Here is a 13,676-nt window from a genome sequence, read left to right as displayed (position 1 = left end):
TAGTAAATATGGCAGGCGACCAGCTTGGCTTAATGGTGAAATCCTAGCAGATCTTAAACATAAAAAAGAAGCTTACAAGAAGTGGAAGGTTGGACATATGACCAGGGAAGAGTATAAAAATATTGCTCGGGCATGTAGGAATGTTATCAGGAGGGCCAAATCGCACCTGGAGCTGCAGCTAGCCAGAGATGTCAAGAGTAACAAGAAGGGTTTCTTCAGGTATGTTGGCAACAAGAAGAAAGCCAAGGAATGTGTGGGCCCCTTACTGAATGAGGGAGGCAACCTAGTGACAGAGGATGTGGAAAAAGCTAATGTACTCAATGCTTTTTTTGCCTCTGTTTTCACTAACAAGGTCAGCTCCCAGACTGCTGCGCTGGGCATCACAAAATGCGGAAGAGATGGCCAGCCCTCTGTGGAGATAGAGGCGGTTAGGGACTATTTAGAAAAGCTGGACGTGCACAAGTCCATGGGGCCGGACGAGTTGCATCCGAGAGTGCTGAAGGAATTGGTGGCTGTGATTGCAGAGCCACTGGCCATTATCTTTGAAAACTCGTGGCGAACCAGGGAAGTCCCGGATGACTGGAAAAAGGCTAACGTAGTGCCAATCTTTAAAAAAGGGAAGAAGGAAGATCCTGGGAACTACAGGCCAGTCAGCCTCACCTCAGTCCCTGGAAAAATCATGGAGCAGGTCCTCAAAGAATCAATCCTGAAGCACTTGCATGAGAGGAAAGTGATCAGGAACAGCCAGCATGGATTCACCAAGGGAAGGTCATGCCTGACTAATCTAATCGCCTTTTATGATGAGATTACTGGTTCTGTGGATGAAGGGAAAGCAGTGGATGTATTGTTTCTTGACTTTAGCAAAGCTTTTGACATGGTCTCCCATAGTATTCTTGTCAGCAAGTTAAGGAAGTATGGGCTGGATGAATGCACTATAAGGTGGGTAGAAAGCTGGCTAAATTGTCGGGCTCAACGGGTAGTGATCAATGGCTCCATGTCTAGTTGGCAGCCGGTATCAAGTGGAGTGCCCCAAGGGTCGGTCCTGGGGCCGGTTTTATTCAATATCTTCATAAATGATCTGGAGGATGGTGTGGATTGCACTCTCAGCAAATTTGCGGATGATACTAAACTGGGAGGAGTGGTAGATACGCTGGAGGGGAGGGATAGGATACAGAAGGACCTAGACCAATTGGACGATTGGGCCAAAAGGAATCTGATGAGGTTCAATAAGGATAAGTGCAGGGTCCTGCACTTAGGACGGAAGAACCCAATGCACAGCTACAGACTAGGGACCGAATGGCTAGGCAGCAGTTCTGCAGAAAAGGACCTAGGGGTGACAGTGGACGAGAAGCTGGATATGAGTCAGCAGTGTGCCCTTGTTGCCAAGAAGGCCAATGGCATTTTGGGATGTATAAGTAGGGGCATAGCGAGCAGATCGAGGGACGTGATCGTTCCCCTCTATTCGACATTGGTGAGGCCTCATCTGGAGTACTGTGTCCAGTTTTGGGCCCCACACTTCAAGAAGGATGTGGATAAATTGGAGAGAGTCCAGCGAAGGGCAACAAAAATGATTAGGGGACTGGAACACATGAGTTATGAGGAGAGGCTGAGGGAGCTGGGATTGTTTAGCCTGCAGAAGAGAAGAATGAGGGGGGATTTGATAGCTGCTTTCAACTACCTGAAAGGGGGTTCCAAAGAGGATGGCTCTAGACTGTTCTCAATGGTAGCAGATGACAGAACGAGGAGTAATGGTCTCAAGTTGCAGTGGGGGAGGTTTAGATTGGATATTAGGAAAAACTTTTTCACTAAGAGGGTGGTGAAACACTGGAATGCGTTACCTAGGGAGGTGGTAGAATCTCCTTCCTTAGAGGTTTTTAAGGTCAGGCTTGACAAAGCCCTGGCTGGGATGATTTAACTGGGAATTGGTCCTGCTTTGAGCAGGGGGTTGGACTAGATGACCTTCTGGGGTCCCTTCCAACCCTGATATTCTATGATTCTATGATTCTATGATTTCATCAACCAAGTATCAAGTATGAACTCCGCAAGCATTATAACAGCCTTAACATGGAGTCACAGACAGTCCCCTTGGGCACTCCAGTGTATCTTGCCACCAAGGCAAGCCTGCTATTGTGACAGATGGACCCATACACCAAAAAACACAACAATATTCAGGTTACTCCCAAACCCAAAGGACCAGTCACTTACCACAGGTCAATTGCACCTCAGATCTCACACCAATGACAACGTTAGTAGCCAATCCTGTAACAAGCTAACTGAAGTTTTATTAACTGAGAAAAGGAAATGAGGAGTTATTTACAAGGTTAAAGCAGGTAAACATACACACAAACAACTTACAGTCTTAGGTTCCAAAAATAATAGAAACTGCTGTAATATGCAAGCTCTATATGTCCTTTAGGGCTAACCCAAGCTAAACAGCTTGGGATCCCTTCCTTAATCTTAGAAATATTGCCCTTTCCAAATTCCAAGCAGCATGACAATTTCTTCTTGACAGAGATTTTTATTCCCTCCCCCAGAGCTCAAGCTGTGATTGTATGAGTGTTAGTGCATAACCCCTCTTCATGAGTATATGGAAAACGATCAACAAAACTTTTTGTTCACTGATGTTCCACAAAGATTTGTCTGGTGTCTATAGGCCTCCTTTTGTTGGACAGGACATGACACCTCTTGTGGTAAACTAGTATTTCACACTTGGTAATGCTTCTTTCCTCTCTGTGCGAGTTTCCAGGTTCATAGCAACACTTTTATAGTTACCGAGCAAACACTTAAATATTATCTTATAACATGGGATACAGATATTGTAGTGAGACTAATGCATGCAGAAACTCACAAGCATTTAATAAAGTCCAAACACTAAACAAGTCTCTATAAATCTAATACCTATTTTAGCAATGCTAGCATACAGGTGAGCCAGACTGGTTTCCAGCTATGTATTTGTCAGTGTATAGTGATGCCTAGGGGCCTTGGCATGAGCTTGCACCTGGTCTGCCAATACCACAAAAGGCTACTCAAGCAGGCCTGCTTGCTTTCTCTTCAGAGATGGTTAACAGTATAGCTGCCCACAGTTATTGTTATCACACAGCTATTTTTATGCAAGCCTATTTTATTTTAAGGTAAAAGCACTATAGAGAAAACAGATTAAAAACAATAAAAGAACTTATATGAATGCTAACCAGCCAGAGGTCACCCCAACACTAACATGGGCTCTGGCAGGAGCAGTCCTTCAAAACCCCACCCAAGTAGTCTGAAGTTCATCATAGCTTCAGCTCAGAACAAGCCCACAGTCTTATGGGGACTCAGTAGGCCCAGTCCTTCATCACTTCCCTACATTTAGGGCCCTCTGTGGATCAGCTGTCCTATCCATTTGCTGGATCAGAAAGAAGGCCATGAACCTGTTTAAAAAGAGGCTATTTATCCAAAAAACCTTTCTTGCCTGTTGGCCCCTGAAGATTCCAGTCTGAACTGGTCTATGTGAACCTTTCCGGGGCAGCTTCAAACGGCTGATAACCAGAAGAATAAAATTAGCATCTCCCTCCTCCTAGAGATCTTACATGCACATACCACAATAACACATACACAACCGTATTTTAATACAATGGACCCCCAAAGTATTAAACCTAATTCAATGAAGTTTAAATTAATTCACTAACATTTATCTTAATTCCACAAGGTTGCCCAGGATATTGCGGGATATTGTCAGTCTGTCACAACTGCATCTCTCTATGTGACAGTCCTGGCCTCCTAGGGATCTATGGTATTTGTAGGGTAGATCCATAGCGGCAAACCCTGACTTCCCCGTAAAATAATTCAGGAGGAACTTGGCAAAGAAAAGTCCCTTAGCTATTTCTCCTGTGTTTTCCCTAGAAGAGGCTGCAAGCCCATTTGAAAACTAGCTGCTGGTATTATGCTTACTAGCTACTTTGTACAAGTATTTTTATGAAAATTCTGTGAAGCAAGGGTATATCCTTCCCTTCTTACATGTGCATAACTCCCACTGACATTAATGGGACTTATGTATGCATCTCAAGAAGAGAGAAGATCCCTAAGCATCCCTGTTATGATGTCATTAGGATGCAAAATGGTGGTGGGAAAATGTCAATGCACATCTTTGGAGATCTCATTTAAATGCCATTATGATGTACTGTAATTACCATCATTGGCCAAATCATGAATCCTGGGGGACCTTATTAGGACTGATCTGGAATAGAACAAAACTTGTTTTTCTGTTGCACCTTTCATACTCTAGATACCACCAAGTATTTTACAAAGAAATGATTTCAGTGCTGGAATGCTGACCATGGCACTTCCCCTATTCTTTTTGAAAAGTATCGGAAGACTTAAGTTTCCACTTTGAAAAACCACCGGGTACAGATAGAAAGATATTCAGTTTAACATCTTATCTGAAGGACAATGCCTTTACATGTTCAAATTCGTAGGGATTTGGGCTCACAGCCCATGCACATAATGGGACTTGAACTAAATCTACTGGCTACCAACAGACATTATGGCCCTGATCCAGAAAAGCACATAAATATATGCTCAATAGTCTCATGCTTAAAGTTAAGCATGTGCTTTATTATTTTGCTGCCTGACGCATATAATGGCAAAAAAATCTCATTTTTTAATATTTAAAGTGTTGGGAAAATTTACATTGCAATATAAATAATTTGTAATAATATAATAAATGATTCCATTCCAAATACTGCAATATCATCAAAACAATATTAAGGGCTAAAATCAACACCTTAAAATTAATAAACAGAATGATTAATTACTATTATTATTGATGTGTTCTAGGGTAGCACCTAGGAGACCGACAGATAGATGATTGTGCTAGACACTGTTCAAACACAGAATAAAAAGATGGTCCTTGCCCCAAGCAGTTTACAATCTAAGTGTAAAATACAAGACAACAGATAGATAAAGACAGATGGGGAGCACCAGGAAGTAATGAGACAATATTAGTCAGCGTGCCAGGCAGTCGTCTCAGCAGGCCAGTAGCCTAGCCATTGTCAAGTTTTTTGTAGGCATCATAGAAAAGGTGAGTTTTGAAAGAGGATAATGTGGTAGTTTTGCAGTTCCTCCCAAGAGTGTGGGTAGCATGGGAGAAAGCATGAAGGTGCTTGTTTAAAAATGTTACAAGTGGGCGATGGAGGCTGGCACCATGGGCTGATCATCAGTGGGAGCTGACATGTTGATAGTGAATGAGAGATGATAGGTAGGGTTGCAGCAGGCTGTGAAGGGCCTTGAAATTAAAGACAAGTAGCTTATGTTCGATGCAGTAGAGAAGAGGGATCCAGTGGAGCAATGCACAGAGAGAAGTGATGTGATTAAAGTGACAGACTAGGAAAAAAGAAAAGGAGTACTTGTGGCACCTTAGAGACTAACCAATTTATTTGAGCATAAGCTTTCGTGAGCTACAGCTCACTTCATCGGATGCATACTGTGGAAAGTGTAGAAGATCTTTTTATACACACAAAGCGTGAAAAAATACCTCCCCCCACCCCACTCTCCTGCTGGTAATAGCTTATCTAAAGTGACCACTCTCCTTACAATGTGCATGATAATCAAGGTGGGCCATTTCCAGCACAAATCCAGAGTTTAACAAGAATGTCTGGGGGAGAGGGGGTTAGGAAAAAACAAGGGGAAATAGGTTACCTTGCATAATGACTTAGCCACTCCCAGGCTCTATTCAAGCCTAAATTAATAGTATCCAATTTGCAAATGAATTCCAATTCAACAGTTTCTCGCTGGAGTCTGGATTTGAAGTTTTTTGTTGTAATATTGCAACTTTCATGTCTTTAATCGTGTGACCAGAGAGATGGAAGTGTTCTCCGACTGGTTTATGAATGTTATAATTCTTGATATCTAATTTGTGTCCATTTATTCTTTTACGTAGAGACTGTCCAGTTTGACCAATGTACATGGCAGAGGGGCATTGCTGGCACATGATGGCATATATCACATTGGTGGATGTGCAGGTGAACGAGCCTCTGATAGTGTGGCTGATGTTATTAGGCCCTGTGATGGTGTCCCCTGAATAGATATGTGGGCACAGTTGGCAATGGGCTTTGTTGCAAGGATAGGTTCCTGGGTTAGTGGTTCTGTTGTGTGGTATGTGGTTGCTGGTGAGTATTTGCTTCAGGTTGGGGGACTGTCTGTAGGCAAGGACTGGCCTGTCTCCCAAGATTTGTGAGAGTGTTGGGTCATCCTTCAGGATAGGTTGTAGATCCTTAATAATGCGTTGGAGGGGTTTTAGTTGGGGGCTGAAGGTGACGGCTAGTGGCATTCTGTTATTTTCTTTGTTAGGCCTGTCCTGTAATAGGTGACTTCTGGGAACTCTTCTGGCTCTATCAATCTGTTTCTTCACTTCCGCAGGTGGGTTTTGTAGTTGTAAGAATGCTTGATAGAGATCTTGTAGGTGTTTGTCTCTGTCTAAGTGGTTGGAGCAAATGCGGTTGTATCGCAGAGCTTGGCTGTAGACGATGGATCGTGTGGTGTGGTCAGGGTGAAAGCTGGTGGCATGTAGGTAGGAATAGCGGTCAGTAGGTTTCCGGTATAGGGTGGTGTTTATGTCACCATCGTTTATTATCATTTATTCCTGTAGTGTCCAGGAAGTGGATCTCTTGTGTGGACTGGACCAGGCTGAGGTTGATGGTGGGATGGAAATTGTTGAAATCATGGTGGAATTCCTCAACGGCTTCTTTTCCATGGGTCCAGATGATGAAGATGTCATCAATATAGCGCAAGTAGAGTAGGGGCATTAGGGGACGAGAGCTGAGGAAGCGTTGTTCTAAGTCAGCCATAAAAATGTTGGCATACTGTGGGGCCATGCGGGTACCCATAGCAGTGCCACTGATCTGAAGGTATATATTGTCCCCAAATGTAAAATAGTTATGGGTAAGGACAAAGTCATAAAGTTCAGCCACCAGGTTAGCCATGACATTATCGGGGATAGTGTTCTTGACGGCTTGTAGTCCATCTTTGTGTGGAATGTTCGTGTAGAGGGCTTCTACATCCATAGTGGCCAGGATGGTGTTATCAGGAAGATCACCGATGGATTGTAGTTTCCTCAGGAAGTCAGTGATGTCTTGAAGGTAACTGGGAGTGCTGGTAGCGTAGGGCCTGAGGAGGGAGTCTACATAGCCAGACAATCCTGCTGTCAGGGTGCCAATGCCTGAGATGATGGGGTGCCCAGGATTTCCAGGTTTATGGATCTTAGGTAGTAGATAGAATATCCCAGGTCGGGGTTCCAGGGGTGTGTCTGTGTGGATTTGATATTGTGCTTTTTCAGGGAGTTTCTTGAGCAAATGCTGTAGTTTCTTTTGGTAACTCTCAGTGGGATCAGAGGGTAATGGCTTGTAGAAAGTGGTGTTGGAGAGCTGCCGAGCAGCCTCTTGTTCATATTCCGACCTATTCATGATGACAACAGCACCTCCTTTGTCAGCCTTTTTGATTATGATGTCAGAGTTGTTTCTGAGGCTGTGGATGGCATTGTGTTCCACATGGCTGAGGTTGTGGGGATGCTTTTCCACAATTTCAGCCCTTGCATGTCGGCGGAAGCACTCTATGTAGAAGTCCAGTCTGCTGTTTTGACCTTCAGGAGGAGTCCACCTAGAAACCTTTTTGTAGTGTTGGTAGGGAGGTCTCTGTGGATTAGTATGTTGTTCAGAGGTATGTTGGAAATATTCCTTGAGTCGGAGACGTCGAAAATAGGATTCTAGGTCACCACAGAACTGTATCATGTTCGTGGGGGTGGAGGGGCAGAAGGAGTGGCCCCGAGATAGGACAGCTGCTTCTGCTGGGCTGAGAGTATAGTTGCATAGGTTAACAATATTGTTGGGTGGGTTGAGGGAACCATTGCTGTGGCCCCTTGTGAACTACTACATGCCTTAATATATGGTCTTTTAATCACAATATATTATTTGTCAATTCATACTAAATGCAATATTGTACAAACTAAATGTATTTGCCTTTTCCTTAGTTTTGTGAATTACCCAAGCAATATTTTCAGTAATTAATTCTCAGAAAATTCCATGTGAAACCAAGAAACACAACAAGCTACATTCTTACTTAGTCATTTATCTCTTTCCTCTTCACTGGACACAAAAGATTCACTTTAGTTAGGAGAAAAAAAAAGAAGTATCTCATGACTATACTCAGGAAATCATTTCCTCCCTTCCCCCATTTTCTTTCATTAAATCAATGAAAAGGCAATTTTCAATATGTCCACAGAATGTGTGATAGCTGTAATGTGCAATCTCCATATATGTAAGAGTACATATTACAGAAATTGTGACTATAACATCCATGCACATTTAGTTTAGTCATTAATGTGTTTCTTATTTCATACACTTGAATCCGGTTGTTCTTTTCAGTATTCGTTTGTTCCCTTTCTTCCCTGTCATCTAATATTCTACCTGCTTATTATGTTGTCACTCTATCACTTTCCTACTCTTTACCTCCACAATCCTGATGTCATTTTTCTAATTCTCTGCTGCCCTTCTTTAGTGTCAGACTCCTTCAATATGTCATCCTGCTTTTCTTCTGCATCGCAGAACGTAACAACGTAGCACCACTCTGCCTGCAATTTTCCATGTAATATTTCATTAGTTTTATAAACAGGATTTGTGACTTCTTTTCATTTATTGCATTGTAAGCTTTTAATAGATCTGACTAAAAACACCCAGTTTGCCTTCATCAGTTCTATTTCAATTCTTTCTTATGCAGTACAGTTATTGTGAATGATAAACTCTCAAGGCTGACCTTTTCAGCTGTGTTAATGGGAACTTCTTTGTACGTTCATTTATTTTAAAAAGTGTTGCTTGCATATATTGCTTTATTGTTTATCAGCAACTCTGACCTTGAAATACAAGAGCTTTATCCCTTAAATATAAGGATTATTAATTATCTTGATAATTACACCTGATAATCTAAATAATTAAATCCTCAAATAAAGAAGTCTAATAGATTTGGTTGCTTCACCTCACAAGTAGTACCTAAGCCTATGAGTAGAGTGGAGCAAAAACTTTTGTCTGAAACATTTTTTTAGTGAAAAATAAAAATTCAGCTATACTGAACCTTTTGTGAACTTGTGTTGGTTTTGCCAAATTGTGCATTTTGAAAAAAACAAGACAAACCCAAAATTCCAAAAAAATCACGTTTTGTTTTTACATTTTCAAAACATAAACGTTTTGATACTTTGGTTTGAAATGACTTTTTCTTTCAAAATGTCCTTTAATTTTATTTTTAATAACTAAAAATGTTAAAAAGTGGTCAAACACAAAATAAAACATTCTGATTTTGCCAAAATGGAACATTTTGTTTGACCCGAAATGAAATTTTAAAAACTTTTTAAAATTGCCAATGAACCATACAATCCATTATTTGCACATCTCTACCTTTGATCAGACCCATGAGAGTCATGGTGTAGTGTACTACCTAGCAAAAGAAAGGATATTGGAATGTGATCTTTAGCTATTAAAATTAAGCCAAATTTAGCTCACTTCAACCTATCCAGGTTTTGATCAATAGACCATATACTATTTTAAGTTTGTACAGCTGTGTTATTACACAGTTATGCACTCAAATATGATGCCCTCAAAGGAAACGGAAACTCCTTTTTTAAAAAAGGAAAACAGTAATGCCAGTTACGGGAATTTTAAGTGAACAAAACCTTAATAATAATAAAAAAAGAAACCCAAAATATCACACACAAAAAGAGGATCACAGTTTTTCTTATAGTGTTTGGAGTTACTGCAGGGCAGGTCTTTTGTAGCAGGAGGTTGTCTGAAAGGGGGGTAGGTCACTTAGGGTATCTCTATACTGCAATTAAAAACCCGCAGCTGGCCTGTGCCAGCTGACTGGAGCTCAGGCTAAGCATCTGTTTAATTGCAGTGTACACGTTCAGGCTCGGTCTGGAGTCCAGGCTCTAGGCTGTGTAATGTGGGAGGGTCCCAGAGCTTGGGCTGTAGCCCAAGCCTGAACGTCTACACCCCAATTACACAGCCACACAGCCCAAGCCCCATGAGTCCAAGTCAGCTGCATGGGCCAGCTACAGGTGTCTAATTACAGTGCAGATGTGCCCTTATACAGGATTAATTGTGCAGACACTGATTTCCTGATACTGGTTTCACACTGGCCTTACTTCCATGTACATCTGTTGACTTCAATGGAGGTTTTTTTCCATTTCTGGAGGCACTGCAATACCAGGTCGATGCATGGAGTGGACAGAGCAAGCTCCTATTCCATCACCCTGTTTCAAAAATCAATTTAATATACTGACCTCCAATAAAGACATACCAGATATTAAACTGATAAGAACAGATACTACACTTGATCCTAGTTACCACTGATTTACATAAATGAAAATCAGATATGAAAATCAGACCTACTCATTATTTTTTATCTTTCCTTTCAAACTTTTTCATTGCATACGGATACTAAATGCATGTACTAGGCTGACCAGACAGCAAGTGTGAAAAATCGGGACAGAGAGTGGGGGGTAACAGGAACCTATATAAGAAAAAGCCCCAAATATCGGGACTTTCCCTATAAAATTAGGACATTTGGTCACCCTAGCATGTATGTACCCATGTGCCCACCTCATTTCAGCTGCAAAAATCAGCGCATTAAAATATGGTCAGAATATGAATTAAAAATTCATATTGTCTATGGAAAAAACTAACTCTTTCACTACAAGACACATATCAACATTGTATTGCTATCTTGATTCCTTTTTATGATTTTATAAAACAGCATTCTTTAAATCTAGGAACAGCAAGAAATTATTTGATTGTCTCCTTTGCATAAATGACTCTTTTAATTAATTGTAATTAGACTGACTCTGATCAGGCCATGAGATCAAAGACCATAATTACATAGTATATGTTAAGTACATTTTGATATATAACTATACTGAATTATTTTTTGTTTAATCTTTTCAGTTAGTGTTTCTACTATTTCTACTGTAGTTTGATTATACATAACAGATAGATAGCTTAACAGGCTGGAATATTAGACACGATAACTGAAGGATGTAATATATATGGCCCTTGGCATTTTTTTAACTGTTTCCCTGACTGTGGCTCCACTTTTATCCACACATGCCTTATTTTTAATTTTAAAATGTAAGAATGAAACAATGCAGTCCCATACCTTCATAGATTTTGTAAAATTGAAAAAATATATATACTAATAAAGCTTTAAGGAATTTTATGTTTTTAAAAAGCATGAAGATTTTAACTTTTCTGTTGCTATGAAGGTTGCAACCTGACAGAACTTGCAGAGGTTGCATAAGGTGCTTCTGAATTTTTCATGTTCTGACTTTAGATTGGCCCACTTTAACAAGTATGTGCAGTACACATCCATAAGGCCAGACCAGTGCCCTTTTTGTAGATATATGATTTATTGAATATTGGGTTAGTATTCAGTTTGTGGAGGCAACATTTGTATTCACACCAAATACTGACTTGAATGCAGTTCATTCAAGATAATATTCAACGGCTGACTCTGAATATCTACTGGAACTCACTGGTCCAAATTCATCCCTTGTGTAACTGTACGGGCTTTGGTGGAGTTACATCAGAATTTAATTGGGACCGTTATCATAAATGTGTGTGTTCTTCTAAAAAGTTTTGCCCAATGATCCCAATTATGAACACAAAATCATAATTCTCTTTCTTTTTTTAAAAAAAATCAGTTTTTATTGGAGATCTGTTGTACAGAACAACATAACAGGTATTCAAATACAAGATACACAATAGCAGCTTGGATATATATAATATTAACATTTTAAACTGTTCTAATAAAAGACTTTCAAACAAAAAAGGGAACCCCCCCGCCAAAGAAAACCCACCCAAAACAAAACTTTAATCGAATAAATTTAGCAGATATGTAAACCAATCCACCGAACTCTTGAACTTCTTCCACACTGAGGTTACAAATACTGAGCCAGATTCATCAATGTGCTTTGGCTGCTTTGCACAAACCCAGTGATATAAAGTAGCTGTAAAAACCCAGCTTATTTGGGCAGTGTAGGGCTGTTTTGAGTCACTGAAACAGAGCAAAGCAGCTGCAGTGTACTGTCCCATTCAACAGGCATATTACTTTTATCTCTGGCTCTATTAAAGGAACTTCCAAATTAGAGCTGCTGTACATGATGTGCAACAGTAGCCAGAAAGAAACAGTCACCAATTGCCTGAGTCATGGGGTAAGCCATCCTTCCCACACAAACTACAGAATCTAGGTGTTATTCAAAGCTTTGATGCTGGACTCTAGCTTTCCTGTGTCTTACAGTTAGTGTTTTCTGGACATATTATGGATCTGGTTCAGTATCTTTCAAGGACCCTTCGCTTCACTATATTTTTGATGTTACTCATTTGGAGGGGAGGAGGCTGGCACCACTGACAGCTCTATTGCATAAAAAAAGATCATCCAGTCTCCCCGCAGTGCACCGAGGGCAGGAATGGGATGAGACCTCAAGCTAGCCAGAGAAGTTTGATGCACCTCAATAAAAGACCTGACAACCAGTGAAAGATCCTGTTTGCTCAGATTATCTGTGGGAGTTAAGAACTAGATGTAACATCCAATCAATGTCTTACTTTTAGGTTGGTTTTGTAGCTTCTTTGGGGAGGTCCTGGCCAGCTTGTTATACGGGGTTCTTTCAACCCAAAGCTCTTGGTAACTTTTACTCTGTGCAAGGTGGTATCAGGAAATAAATCAGGGGAGACACGGCCATCCGAGGGATAGATGGCTGGCACAAACAGGATAACACAAGAGTGCTTTCACTTAAAGCTAAACTTTACTTAGTCTCAAGCACTAACACACGTCAGCAAAAGGTTAGTAAAACACCCCCAACCCTTGATAATTACCAAAGCTGAGTGTGGCTCTCGAGTGGCACAGTGGCAGGCTTCTGGTGGCCAAATCTTCTGTCTGCCGGTGGGGACTGCAAGATGTATCCAGAGGGAGAGTCCAAAAAGAATCCAACTACCTCAAAATTTCCCCCCTTCTTTATACATTAGTAATAGAATGACATGTCCCTTAAAGAAAACTTTTTAAGTAAGCAGTTTCAATAGTCAAGCAAGAGGTTCCTTCTGATTATCCATTAACCAGGTGTGGGTTTTTTCCAGAGTTTGCAGCCTTGAGGCCCCAATAGACATTCCTGGGGGACATCCTGCTCTTCGAAAATGCACGTATCAGCCACTTCAACACAATTCTTATCAGGAAGGACTCGGGGTCAAGCTGTCCTTTCTGTGGCACCCAACCTCCCCCCCCCCACTCCTGCCTTAATCAAACTGAGAGTGCTGAATGGCCAATTTACAGCCTGCTGACATGCCTGCTTTTAGCAATAAGCCATAGTGGTTTCAGGCACTTTACTGGTTTGCCAAAGTCTCCCCATACAAGCTAACATGGAATGCTGATTCAGAGAGCGGTTTAAACAATATATGAACTTATGTGTGGATCTAGCTTCCATGTTAAACAATTATAACTTGTATTCGTAGACAAGATGCAAAGTAAAACTTTTGTACAGTGTGCACTTTTCTAAAACAGCATCTGCTGGTGAGATATCATAGCTGACATAGGTATAGAGAGGTGACTGGCTACATACTAGACATAAGATGCTGTGAAATCAGAAAGTAGTAACCTGATTAATTACA

The sequence above is a fragment of the Lepidochelys olivacea genome (assembly GCF_965140295.1).
Source record: "Lepidochelys olivacea isolate rLepOli2 genome assembly, chromosome: 1".
Lineage (NCBI taxonomy): Eukaryota > Metazoa > Chordata > Testudines > Cheloniidae > Lepidochelys > Lepidochelys olivacea.
This window is presented reverse-complemented; position numbering follows the sequence as displayed.